The 13141-nt window shown below is 45.3% G+C and overlaps 1 protein-coding gene across 2 annotated transcripts in view; it reads right to left on the bottom strand.

Annotated features, from left to right (window-relative positions):
- Positions 1–13141, bottom strand: part of LOC135542196 (E3 ubiquitin-protein ligase TRIM62-like) — a 46725-nt gene that overhangs the window by 14565 nt on the left and 19019 nt on the right. The gene's annotated exons all lie outside the window — the stretch shown is intronic.

Raw genomic sequence — 13141 nt, 5'->3', positions numbered from 1 at the left:
ATTGATTAAGGAAGGCTGTATTATGATAACCTTCTGCGGGCCTGGGGGGGGGCTGAGTCTGAGGAAAGGAGGTCGTCTCCAGACAGGGTTCTGTCAGACAGAAAGTGGGTCGTCTCCTCCAGGGCACTCCCTCCATGGCAGAACCAGGCCGTCTCTCTTTCTCCCTCTAATCCACCTCCAAGTTTCCTCAGGCAGAAGGAGGACACCAGGCAGTGGAGCTGGAACTGCTGTCACCAACAGGTCCCCTGAGCCCAGCCCACCACAGACACACAGTGAACAGAGTCCATTTATCAGACAGAAGCAGATCCTCATCGGACTGATGATGCTTAGGGCCAGGAGAGGAGCAGGACTTCAGGTGCAGGGCTTGAGAATGTGTTCAATGTCATGCTGCCTGTGAAGGTCATAGTTAATCTCTCCTGCAGTGCCAATAGTCCAGAGGGATAACAGAAGTCTAAAACGGGATTGACAGTAAAAGGACAGACTGGTTCATTACAACAGCTGTTATTTATTTGCTTCTGCGGAAAATACTCTGAGGAATATCAATGCAGTGCTGGAAAATTGCTTCCTGTTGACTATATCGAGTCAAATAGCCAAGCCAATAACACTCTTCAAATTCAGTTCTCTGCTCTTTGGCACAGAAACAGGCCAGGCAGCCGCTGCATGTAATTTGGTTTACGATGTGTTGACATAACAAGCCCATGTCCTTAATAAGCTACAAAATAAATGTGAAAACAGTGTAGTTTCTATACAGTTTTGAACAGAGCCTAATCAAGGACCTGAACTAAGGAACACGATCTCCCAGTGCTGTGAACAGAGCCTCAGACAGGATGTGGCTTTACATTTTAATGTTAAGAGAACTGCAGCAGGAGCAGCAGGTTCCATTTCTCTCAGGGCCAGCTCCAGCAGGTTCCATTTCTCTCAGGGCCAGCTCCAGCAGGATCAGCAGGTTCCATTTCTCTCAGGGCAAGCTCCAGCAGGTACCATTTCTCTCAGGGCCAGCTCCAACAGGTTCCATTCCTCTCAGGGCCAACTCCAGACTGCAGTAGGATCAGAAGATTCCATTTCTCTCAGCGCCAGCTCCAGCCTGCAGTAGGATCAGCAAGTTCCATTTCTCACAGGGCCAGCTCCAGCAGGTTCCATTTCTCTCAGGGCCAGCTCCAGCCTGCAGTAGGTTCAGCAGGTTCCATTTCTCTCAGGGCTAGCTCCAGCAGGTCAGAGGGCACACTCCTCTCCCAGGCTGAGGACCAATCCTGAGAGAGAAGGAGTGCCGTTTATACAGGCCTCTCCACTTCCAGGGCCCTCGTTCTGTTGTCTGACAAGTTGGCTTTAATCCAGTGCAATTGGCATTGAACTTGTTCTGTGAGGTTGTAAGCCGATCAGTGTATAGGCCTATAGCATTGAAAAACTCAGTATCTTGGATCAAGATGATTCTAACAGAGAGAGAGGCAACACTGTCTGATGTCGTTTGTAATTCAGTCTGTCGGTCTCCTCTATGGCAATAACCCTAGATTCCCCCCCCATCTCAGCAGGAGGACCAAACGTGACATTTCCAGGGCAGGGAACAGGGTCGCGGCTGGCTGGCAGGCCAATTATTAAAACACATTTCCTAAACACACTCTGGGGCTATATACATTTTCCCAAACATTCCTAACTGCAGGCCTTATTAAATACAGCAGAGCTTTGCTCAGGAGCTAAATAGGATTATTGGCTTCCAACAGGCTCCCTGTACTGACGAAGGCCAGGAAAAAAACTGCCCCAGTCCTAGCATGAATAATGAGCTGCTCACAATGTCCTCTGGACACACACACACACACACACCTTACTTGGGATTTCATTGGATTCACGAAAGCAAAGCCAAGAAACTTCCACTAAAGTTGTGGAAGCCCACACAGAGGTAAACAGCATTGATATTTAGGTCTAGTGAGCTTAAATTAAGACATGTATAGATTTAACTGCAACAGGTTGTTCTGTACAGAATCATATCCACGTCTCTTTGACCTGCTAATCGTTACATATCCACAACCCAGCTCTTTCAGGCAGCAGACGTGGCAACACACTGCTCTGAGCTGAGCAGAATGCACACTGCGACCAGTACAGGCATCTACTTGAAGGGCCCGGTTGTGTAAATCAGTGTGAACAGGAACACAAACCTGCCATCTCTGCTCACAGACACACACCTATATTTACAGCCCTAGAATAGGTGAGTCACAGGGGCGAGGAGAAACTATGAGTCATGGGCCATCAGTGCAGATCTTCTGGGAAGGAGAGAGAGAACTTCTTGGCTGCTTTCACCGTGATGGAGGGTTTACACACAGGAGGAGAGCAAGAAGTATTGGGGAACTCAACTGATACTCTATATATACACAAAAGTATATGGACACCCGTTCAAATTAGTGGATTCAGCTAGTTCAGCCACACCCGTTGCTGACAAGTGTATAAAATCAAGCACACAGCCATGCGATCTCCATAGACAAACACTGGAAGTAGAATGGCCTTACTGAAGAGCTCAATGACATTCAACGTGGCACCGTCATAGGATGGCACCTTTCCAAATTAAGTCAGTTTGTCAAATGTCTGCCCTGCTAGTGCTGCTCCGGTCAACTGTAAGTGCTGTTAATGTGATGTAGAAATGTTTAGGCGCAACAGTGGCTCAGCCGCGAAGTGCTAGGCCTCACAAGCTCACAGAATGGGTCCACCAAGTGCTGAAGCGTGTAAAAATCATCTGTCCGTGGTTGCAACACTCACTACCGAGTTCCAAACTGCCTCTGGAAGCAACTTCAGCTTCATGAAATGGGTTTCCATGACCAAGCAGCCGCACACAAGCCTAAGATCACCATGCGCAAAGCCAAGTGTCGGCTGGAGTGGTGTAAAGCTCACCACCATTGAACTCTGGAGTGATGAATCACACTTCACCATCTGACGGTCAAATCTGGGTTTGGCGGATGCCAGGAGAATGCTACCTGCCCCAATGCATAGTGCCAACTGTAATGTTTGGTGGAGGAGGAATAATGGTCTGGGGCTGTTTTTCATAGTTCGGGCTAGGCCCCTTGGTTCTAGTGAAGGGAAATCTTAATGCTATAGCATACAATGACATTCTAGATGATTCTGTGCTTCCAACTTTGTGACATCAGTTTGGGAAAGACCCTTTCCTGTTTCAGCATGACAATGTCCCTGTGCACAAAGCGAGGTCCATACAGAAATGGTTTGTCGAGATCGGTGTGTCAGAACTTGACTGGCCTGCACAGAGTCCTGACCTCAACCCCATTGAACACCTTTGGGATGAATTGGAACGCTGACTGCGAGCCAGGCCTAATATCCCAACATCAGTGCCCGACCTCACTAATGCTCATGGCTGAATGGAAGCAAGTCCCTGCAGCAATAATCCAAGGTCTAGTGGAAAGCCTTCCCAGAAGAGTGGAGGCTGTTATTGCAGCAAAGGGGGTGACCAACTCCATATTAATGCTCATGATTTTGGGATGAGGTGTCCACGTACATTTGGTCATGTAGTGTATCAGGATATTATTGTTGACGATATAGCGCAATATTTTTTGCACTAGTCCTTGTCCCTGCACCAAAACTATAGTATTTTTCCTTTATAGCTTTGTTCTCCATCTTCTTATTATGTTGAGACCATTTTTTCCAAGCACTTTTCAAATCTTGTTTTCTCATGGCTCTTGTCCCTCTGCAGCATACATGGTGAGCAATATGTGTGGAAGACTGAATGGCAATATATAGAAATCACAATACATATAGTATCGGGCACCTGAGTATCGTGATAATATCGTATCGTTGAGGTCCCTGGCAATTCCCAGCCCCAACAGCAAGTGTGTCAGACTGAAAAGTATTGATTTCTACACCCAGGGAGGGGATTAAGGAATCAATAACCTATATAGAAAATGGAACAGAGTGAATCTGGTGTCTCACACACCTTTGGACATGTTGCCACAATCCAATTGACATAGCCATGTACATTTTTGTACACTGGTTTTAGGATAAGAACCCTGACTTGACGCCATGTGCAGAGGCTCAAGATTGATTGTTTCAACTGTCGTTTTGATCAGTTTAGGTCGTAAGACGCAGGTAGTTTGAGTCAGTTGTTGGGAAAAGAGGCTGTTTATCATTGACACGGCTGACTGCACCGTCTGGCAACTCTCTGCTGAAACAACATGTCATCCTGTTCTACCACCCAGATCTATTCTTCAGCCCTCTGCCAACAAGACAGGTCCCCCCCGCCTTGCCCTTCCATATTCCTGCCAGGGTCCCGCTCTGTGATCATTAACATACAGCTCTACAAGGCTATTTGCATGAATTAAGGAGAGGCAGCGCCATGAGATTTCAATTTATAATATGTACTGTACAGTAACTTTTCAATTGCCACTAACTAGCCAGTAAGCTATAGAGTACTACAGTAGGCGTCATGATGCCAATAAAACCTAGCGGTCAAAACAGGTTAATGGTTCCAATCGTTTTTCCCACCATAAGAGATTTTTAGAAATACTAAAAATATGGGCTGCGTTTCGTGTAGGCTTACCCTGGGATGTGACGTTCTGATAACCGTGTAAATCGCTCTAGGACAAAGGCGACTTTAATTCTCGTCAATGGAACCCCGTAGCACCATTCCTGGAAGCCTCACTCACTAATATCTATAAAACTCTGCTGCCCTTAACACTGCAGCCCTGCCACCATGTTATGTTCCCATAACGTTGTGTGTCCCTTCATTAACGGGAGTCCGTTTCTGAGGGAGGGACCTCTTGGTAGTGTTTCTTGTAGTTGGAGATGAGCTAGATGTGGAGCAGGCTGGGAGCATTCATCATTTACATGACTTGCCCTACATTCTAACCACTAAAGTTGTGGAAGCCCACACAGAGGTAAACAGCATTGATATTTAGGTCTAGTGAGCTTAAATTAAGACATGTATAGATTTAACTGCAACAGGTTGTTCTGTACAGAATCATATCCACGTCTCTTTGACCTGCTAATCGTTACATATCCACAACCCAGCTCTTTCAGGCAGCAGACGTGGCAACACACTGCTCTGAGCTGAGCAGAATGCACACTGCGACCAGTACAGGCATCTACTTGAAGGGCCCGGTTGTGTAAATCAGTGTGAACAGGAACACAAACCTGCCATCTCTGCTCACAGACACACACCTATATTTACAGCCCTAGAATAGGTGAGTCACAGGGGCGAGGAGAAACTATGAGTCATGGGCCATCAGTGCAGATCTTCTGGGAAGGAGAGAGAGAACTGCAGCCCTGCCACCATGTTATGTTCCCATAACGTTGTGTGTCCCTTCATTAACAGGAGTCCGTTTCTGAGGGAGGGACCTCTTGGTAGTGTTTCTTGTAGTTGGAGATGAGCTAGATGTGGAGCAGGCTGGGAGCATTCATCATTTACATGACTTGCCCTACATTCTAACCACTGGAGAATGCCAGCATCGCCACCTTCTCTCTTTTCCTTTGAACTCTACGTGGCCACACAATTTTCAAGGAGCTAGACCCACTTTGGTCTAATTGGACAAGGTGTGTGTACGCGCGCAATGTTGTTCAACAAGTTAAATTGTGTTGGGCTCCATTGCCGTAAGTGGGCATATCATTCTGTAGCGAGAGCTGGGCAGTGAGCCGGTCACAGCAGCCACTAAATGACAACTCAGACAGGTCAGCCAGACCGGTTCTCTCGCCAATCTCCCATCTGACTGCTAGAAATGATCAGACCACTGGGTTCTCCATCTCCTCTGTGGGGAGAGTCAGATACGGAGGAGGAGGAAGGGCCATGTCTGTCTGTGTGTGATACTGTCGCCATCGCTGTCTGTGCATCTCAGCCTGGCCTAGTCACAGTCATACACAATGACAGACAGGGCTGTCTGTCTATCAAAGCCAGTAGGTTACATGGGGTGGATGTTGCCTGCAGCCCCAGTTTGCCCAGTCAGCTGGCTGCTGTAGTCTGGATGCTGCTGCTGTGCTGTTTAGACTGCAGGGACTTGCCTGGAGAGGCTGTGAGTGGAAAATGAGGGGCTGGGATTTTAGGCGCAGCTTGAGCACATTTGGATGTTCCCAAAAAACACTGACCTGACACAGTATGTTGGTGAGTGTTTTTGATTAGATTTTGACTGACTGCTTACCCCAGCGGCAGAGTGAGTGTATTGGCAGCAACCAGACAATTGGCAACCAGACTGTTGGCAATGTTTGGCGTGGGGACAGGCAGTTCCATACTCTTATGGAGGCACAACTGTTGACTGACCTCAGATTTACCATTTTTAATAGCTAATACACATCATGAATAAAAACACTTCATATATTTTTATGATTTGGCCCATTCTCTTGCACTGTAGCTAGCCCGCCTTAATCATTTCTAAGAATAATGAGTTAGGAATGAAGAAATCCAGAAAGTATTTCCCTCCCTTATACGTCATGGAAATAGCTCTCTGCCAGAACATATTCATATATTTGACTGATTGTGAAACTGATAGTCTGTAATGGTCTCCTCCTCACATCTTCAGTCAGCTACTCTGTCAGGGACTTGAGGGTGCGTCTTTTCTCTATCATTCTATTGGGAGCAGAGGAAAGGTCATGCTCTGTGAAGGCATGGCAACCCCAGCCTGCTAGCTAGCTTGTCGGGTGGCTCTTGCGTCACTGGTCCCATGTTGTCTCGGCCAAATCAGCTGACTAGAATGGGCCTGTTGTGTAGAGTCTTCACTTACCTGGAAGCACGGTATTCCAAAACTTTAGGAACTTTTTCGATACTAGGACCTGATAACCGGTTCAGTAGTAGAATGTGTGTTACTTTCGGTACTTATGTAAAATGTGTCTCACGTCGTCTACTAATTGAAAGGCTCAAGTCCATCTATCTGCGCAGCCGATGTACCCTTACAGCGCGAGAGTACCATGCCTGCTCCACTTCCTCAGTGCTAGTTCTAGCCTGTCCCACTGCACACCACTAGCGCCACGAGAGATTCTGGGTTTGAGTCCAGGGTCTGTCGCAGCCGGCTGCGTCCAGGAGTCCCATGGGGCGGCGCACAATTGGCCCAGCGTTGTCTGGGTTAGGGGAGGGTTTGGCCGGCAGGGATGTCCTTGACCCTCCACGCACTAGCGACTCGTGGCGGGCCGGGCGCAGTGCACGCTGACGCAGTCGCCAGGTGTGCGGTGTTTCCTCTGGCAAATTGGTCCGGCTGGCTTCCGGGTTAAGTGGGCATTGTGTCGTGAAGCAGTGCGGCTTGGTTGGGTTGCGTTTCCGAGGAAGCACGGTTCTCGACCTTCGCCTCTCACGAGTCCGTATGGCAGTTGCAGCGATGAGACAAGACTAACTACCAATTGGACACCACGAAATTGGGGAAGAAAAAGGGGTAAAAAATAAATTTTTAAATATGTTGTTTTTTACCAAAGTCCAGGCGAGTGTATAATTGTTTCAATAACGCATACATGAAAAAAAAAATCTACAATTCCAAATGTGATGCTGTTGAACTCAAAATATATCTGTCCGGATCAAGCAGCATTCTGACGCCGCCCCCCGGTATCGTGATGGTGTGGAGTATCGTGATACTAAACCTGTTATCAGTATCGAGGTCAAAATGGTATGTTGACAACACTACTACATACCGTGTCTGGGAACGAATGTTCTGTACAGCAGCAGACAAGACGCCACCGACTATTTACAACTGACCACTGCTGTGTAATTCCGTGACCACCCCCTTTACCCATATCCACATTTTTTTATACATTTAAAAAAAAAATCTTTATCAATCCATGCTTCATCAAGATATGTGACTGCCACTAAATGAATTGAACATTTTGTTGGGAGACTGTTACAGAGGAGTGTAAATGCTATTTTTTGGACTGGATCATATTGTTGTATTGTAGTGTGTTTTAAATCAAATCAAAGTTTGTCACGTGCGCCAAATACAACAGGTGTAATGCTTACTTATAGGCGCTAACCAATAGTGCAAAAAAGGTTTTAGGTGAACAATAGGTAGGTAAAGAAATAAAACAACAGTAAAAAGACAGGCTATATAGAGTAGCGAGGCTACATACAGACACCGGTTAGTCAGGCTGAATGAGGTAGTATATGTACATGTACAGTCATGGCCAAAAGCGTCGAGGAGGACACAAATATTAATTTTCACAAAGTCTGCTGCCTCAGTTTGTGTGATGGTGATTGATGGTGATGGTGATTGTGTGATGAATTGCAATTAATTGCACAGTCCCTCTGTCATGCAAATGAACTGAATCCCCAAAAACATTTCCACTGCATCTCAGCCCTGCCACAAAAGGACCAGCACACATCATTTCAGTGATTCTCTCGTTAACACAGGTGTGAGTGTTGACGAGGACAAGGCTGAAGATCACACTCATGCTGATTGAGTTCAAACAACAGACTGAAAGCTTCAAAAAGGAGGGTGGTGCTTGGAATCATTGTTCTTCCTTTGTTAACCATGGGTACCTGCAAGGAGACATGCCATCATTGCTTTGCACAAAGAGGGCTTCACAGGCAAGGATATTGCTGCCAGTAAGATTGCACCTAAATCAACCATTTATCAGATCATCAAGGAGAGCGGTTCAATTGTGGTGAAGTAGGCTTCATTGCTTCCACGAAAGTCCAGCAAGCTCCAGGACCGTCTCCTAAAGTTGATTCAGCTGCGGGATCGGGTAACCATCAGTAAAAAGCTCAGAAATGTCGGCAGGCAGGTGTGAGTGCATCTGCACGCACAGTGAGGCGATGACTTTTGGAGGATGGCCTGGTATCAAGAAGGGCAGCAAAAAAGCCACTTCTCTCCAGGAAAAAACATCAGGGACAGACTGATATTCTGCAAAAGGTACAGGGATCGGACTGCTGAGGACTGGGGTGAAGTCATTTTCTCTGATGAATCCCCTTTCTGATTGGTTGGGGGCATCCGGTAAAAAGATTGTCCTGAGAAGACAAGGTGAGCGCTACCATCAGTCCTGTGTCATGCCAACAGTAAAGCATCCTGAGACCATTCATGTGTGGGGTTGCTTCTCAGCCAAGGGAGTGGGCTCACTCACAATTTTTCCTCAGAACACAGCCATGAATAAAGAATTAGTGGTCGACCGATTACGATTTTTCAACGCCGATACCGATTATTGGAGGACCAGAAAAGCTGATATCGATTAAAATCGGCCATTTGTTTTTAGTTGTAATTATGACAATTACAACAATACTGAATTAACACTTATTTTAACTTAATATAAAACATCAATAAATCAATTTAGCCTCAAATAAATAATTAAACATGTTCAATTTGGTTTAAATAATGCAAAAACAAGTGTTGGAGAAGTAATATGTGCCATGTAAAAAAAGCTAAGTTCCTTGCTCAGAAAATGAGAACATATGAAAGTTGGTGGTTCCTTTTAACATGAGACTTCAATATTCCAAGGTAAGAGGTTTTAGGTTGTAGTTAATATAGCATTTATAGGACTCTCTCTCTATACCATTTGTATTTCATATACCTTTGACTATTGGATGTTCTTATAGGCACTATAGTATTGCCAGTGTAACAGTATAGCTTCCGTCCCCCTCCTCGCCCCTACCTGGGCTCGAACCAGGAACACATTGACAACAGCCACACTCGAAGCATCGTTACCCATCGCTCCACAAAAGCCGCGGCCCTTGCTGCGCAAGGGGAACTACTACTCCAAATCTAAAAGCGAGTGACGTTTGAAACATTATTAGCGCACACCCAGCTAACTAGCTTGCCATTTCACATTGGTTACACCAACCATTAGGCTGATAGGCTTGAAGTCATAAACAGCGCTGTGCTTGCGAAGAGCTGTTGGCAAAACGCACAAAAGTGCTGTTTGAATGAATGATTACGGGCCTGCTGCTGCTCAGTCAGACTGCTCTATCAAATCAGACTTAATTATAACATAATAACACACAGAAATACGAGCCTTTGGTCATTAATATGATCCGGAAACTATCATTTAGAAAACAAAACGTTTATTATTTCAGTGAAATACGGAACCGGAACGGGTGGCATCCCTATGTCTAAATATTCTTGTTACATTGCACAACCTTTAATGTATGTCATGATTACGTAAAATTCTGGCAAATTAGTTCGCAATGAGCCAGGCAGACCAAACTGTTGCATATACCCTGACTCTGCGTGCAATGAACGCAAGAGAAATGACACAATTTCACCTGGTTAATATTGCGCACACCCAGCTAACTAGCTAGCCATTTCACATCGGTTACACCAGCCATTAGGCTGGATTAGTAGTTATAACTAGTGATTATGATTGATTGTTTTTTATAAGATAAGTTTAATGCTAGCTAGCAATTTACCTTGGCTTCTAATGCATTCGCGTAACAGGCAGGCTACTCGTGGAGTGCAATGGTTAGAGCGTTGGACTAGTTAACTGTGCGGTTGCAAGATTGAAACCCCTGTGCTGACAAGGTGAAAATCTGTCGTTCTAACCCTGAACAAGGCAGTTAACCCACAGTTCCTAGGCAGTCATTGAAAATAAGAATGTGTTCTTATCTGACTTGCCTAGTTAAATAAAAGGTATATATATATATATATAAATAAATAAATAAATAAAATAAATAATCGGAAATCGGCGCCCAAAAATACCGATTTCCGATTGTTATGAAAACTTGAAATCTGCCCTCATTAATCGGCCGACCTCTATAAAGAATGGTACCAACACATCCCCCGAGAGTAACTTCTCCCAACCATCCAGGAACAGTTTGGTGACGAACAATGCATTTTCCAGCATGATGGAGCACCTTGTCATAAGGCAAAAGTGATAACTAAGTGGCTCGGGGAACAAAACATTGATATTTTGGGTCCATGGCCAGGAAACTCCCCAGACCTTAATCCCATTGAGAATTTGTGGTCAATCCTCAAGAGACGGATGGACAAACAAAACCCCACAAATTCTGACAAACTCCGAGCATTGATTATGCAAGAATGGATCAACAGTCAGGATGTGGCCCAGAAGTTAATTGACAGCATGCCAGGGCAGATTGCAGAGGTCTTGAAAAAGAAGGGTCAACACTGCAAATAGACTCTTTGCATCAACTTCATGTAATTGTCAATAAAAGCCTGACACTTATGAAATGCTTGTAATTATGCTTCAGTATTCCATAGTCTAAAGACACTGAAGCAGCAAACTTTGTGAAAATTAATATTTGTTTCATTCAAAACTTTTGGTCACAACTGTAGATATGGTTAAAGTGACTATGCAAATATGATGAACAGAGAGTAGCAGTAGCGTAAAAGAGGGGTTGGCGGGTGGCGAGTGGCAAGTGGGACACAATGCAGATAGCCCGGTTAGCCAATGTGCGGGAACACTGGTTGGTTGGCCCAATTGAGGTAGTATGTACATGAATGTATAGCTAAAGTGACTATGCATATATGATAAACAGAGAGTAGCAGCAGCGTAAAAAGAGGGGATGGGAGGGGGAGGCACACAACGCAAATAGTTTGGGTAGCCATTTGATAACCTTTTCAGGAGCCGTGGCTTTGGGGTAAAAACTGTTGAGAAGCCTTTTTGTCCTAGACAAAAAGTCCTAATTCTGTAATGTATTGATTGTTGCTGAATCTTGGCCAGGTCTCCCTTGAAAAATACTCTGTCTCTCAATGGGCTTTTCCTGAATAAATAAAGGTTAAATTAAAAAAATTGCTTTGTATTTTGTACATTACATAATAACTGAAATGCATTAGTGGCGCTCATAAATCAGCGTTCCAATTATTTCCAGAGACAGGTTCATTAGTAGTAGCGACTCCGCTCTATATTTGTGTTGTGTTCCACCCACCCACACAAAAACAATTTTACCAAACAAAACGCATGGATGAAGAGGACAAGCTTAGGTTTTCAAGAAAGCGCCACTGCTATTTCAGATGGGATGTTGTAAGGAATATAGCATCCTGAGCCTCAGAGCTCCTTGACCGGGGGGGGGGGGTTATGACCAAAACCAAAGATAACCACGCTTCTTTTTTGTTTTTATGAAGACTTCTTAGGATTAGGCAAACACTTTGATAGTCAGCATGTTGTTCATTTAAAACCAAGTATCCATTATGTGTAAGAGCCACAAATCTCCACGGAGAACATCCTGTCATCACACGCTAAATGCAGACAGACTACAGAGTTCACAAACACTGGTTTAGCTTCGAAAATCTTGGCCCTGGATGCAGCTGCGTACCGTCGTCTCTCTGTAGCTGGCTGGCTTTACTATTTTACTGCTTGCCAGCGTTTCTACTTCATGTAAACCCATTAAAAAAAGTGTGTGTGTGTGGACTTGTGCACACACACACAAAACAAACAAACATTAAATTTGTCCTCACACAGTCTCAGAGTATCCAGGCCAGTCCAGATTTACTCTGTAGCTCCCAGTCCATCGATTCACTTTCCATCTAGTCAATAAATACAGGGGTAAAACAGGCCAAACCACAATGCTGAATGTTTGGCCGAAGGGAAGCCCTGACTTTAGCTTGAAATGTACACTGATAGAAAAACAGGTTAAAGTCGCCACTGGCTGGGCAGAGACTCTGCAGTAGTGTAGTGGCCCCTCTGCTGCATGGACAGGGACCACACCATCTGAGAGCAATCTGGCCTGGGGGTGCAGAGTGGAGTTGAACGCAATGAAGACAATGGGGAGAGATGAGAGAGAACAGTGTCACTGCAGTGATAAGTCCCATACAGTGCCCAGACCAAACCAGAACCAATAACAAGCTGTCTTCTATGGGAGAAACTTGGGTCTAGTTTAAGAACAACCAGTCTAGCATACACACTCCGCTTCCTCCATCGCCTCTCCTTCCAGAGCTGCTTTAATATTCATCTTGGCCTCACACCTTGTTAATAATCCAGCAAGGTATTGAAGGAACTGTAGGGCTCCCTGTGTGTTCACCAGACACCATATTCTCATTACAAGTCCAGGGTTAGTAATAGGCAGAGATAAGAGGATACGGAGGATTTCCCTGGTGCACCTGCAAGCCTGCCGATCCCTCGCTCATTCCACTGCATCTGGACTGAGGGGTAAAAGACACCAGAGTCACTGAGTACACAGCGGTAGTGTTCCATAATAGACCATGTAAACAGCTAGGCTACTCCACGGCAGGCAACAGCACAATACTAACGTCACCATGCAAGCTCCTCCTCACCCCACACTCCTGGAGCACCAATA

Source organism: Oncorhynchus masou, chromosome 6 (genome assembly GCF_036934945.1).
Source record: "Oncorhynchus masou masou isolate Uvic2021 chromosome 6, UVic_Omas_1.1, whole genome shotgun sequence".
NCBI classification, from domain to species: domain Eukaryota; kingdom Metazoa; phylum Chordata; class Actinopteri; order Salmoniformes; family Salmonidae; genus Oncorhynchus; species Oncorhynchus masou.
This window is presented reverse-complemented; position numbering and strand designations above follow the sequence as displayed.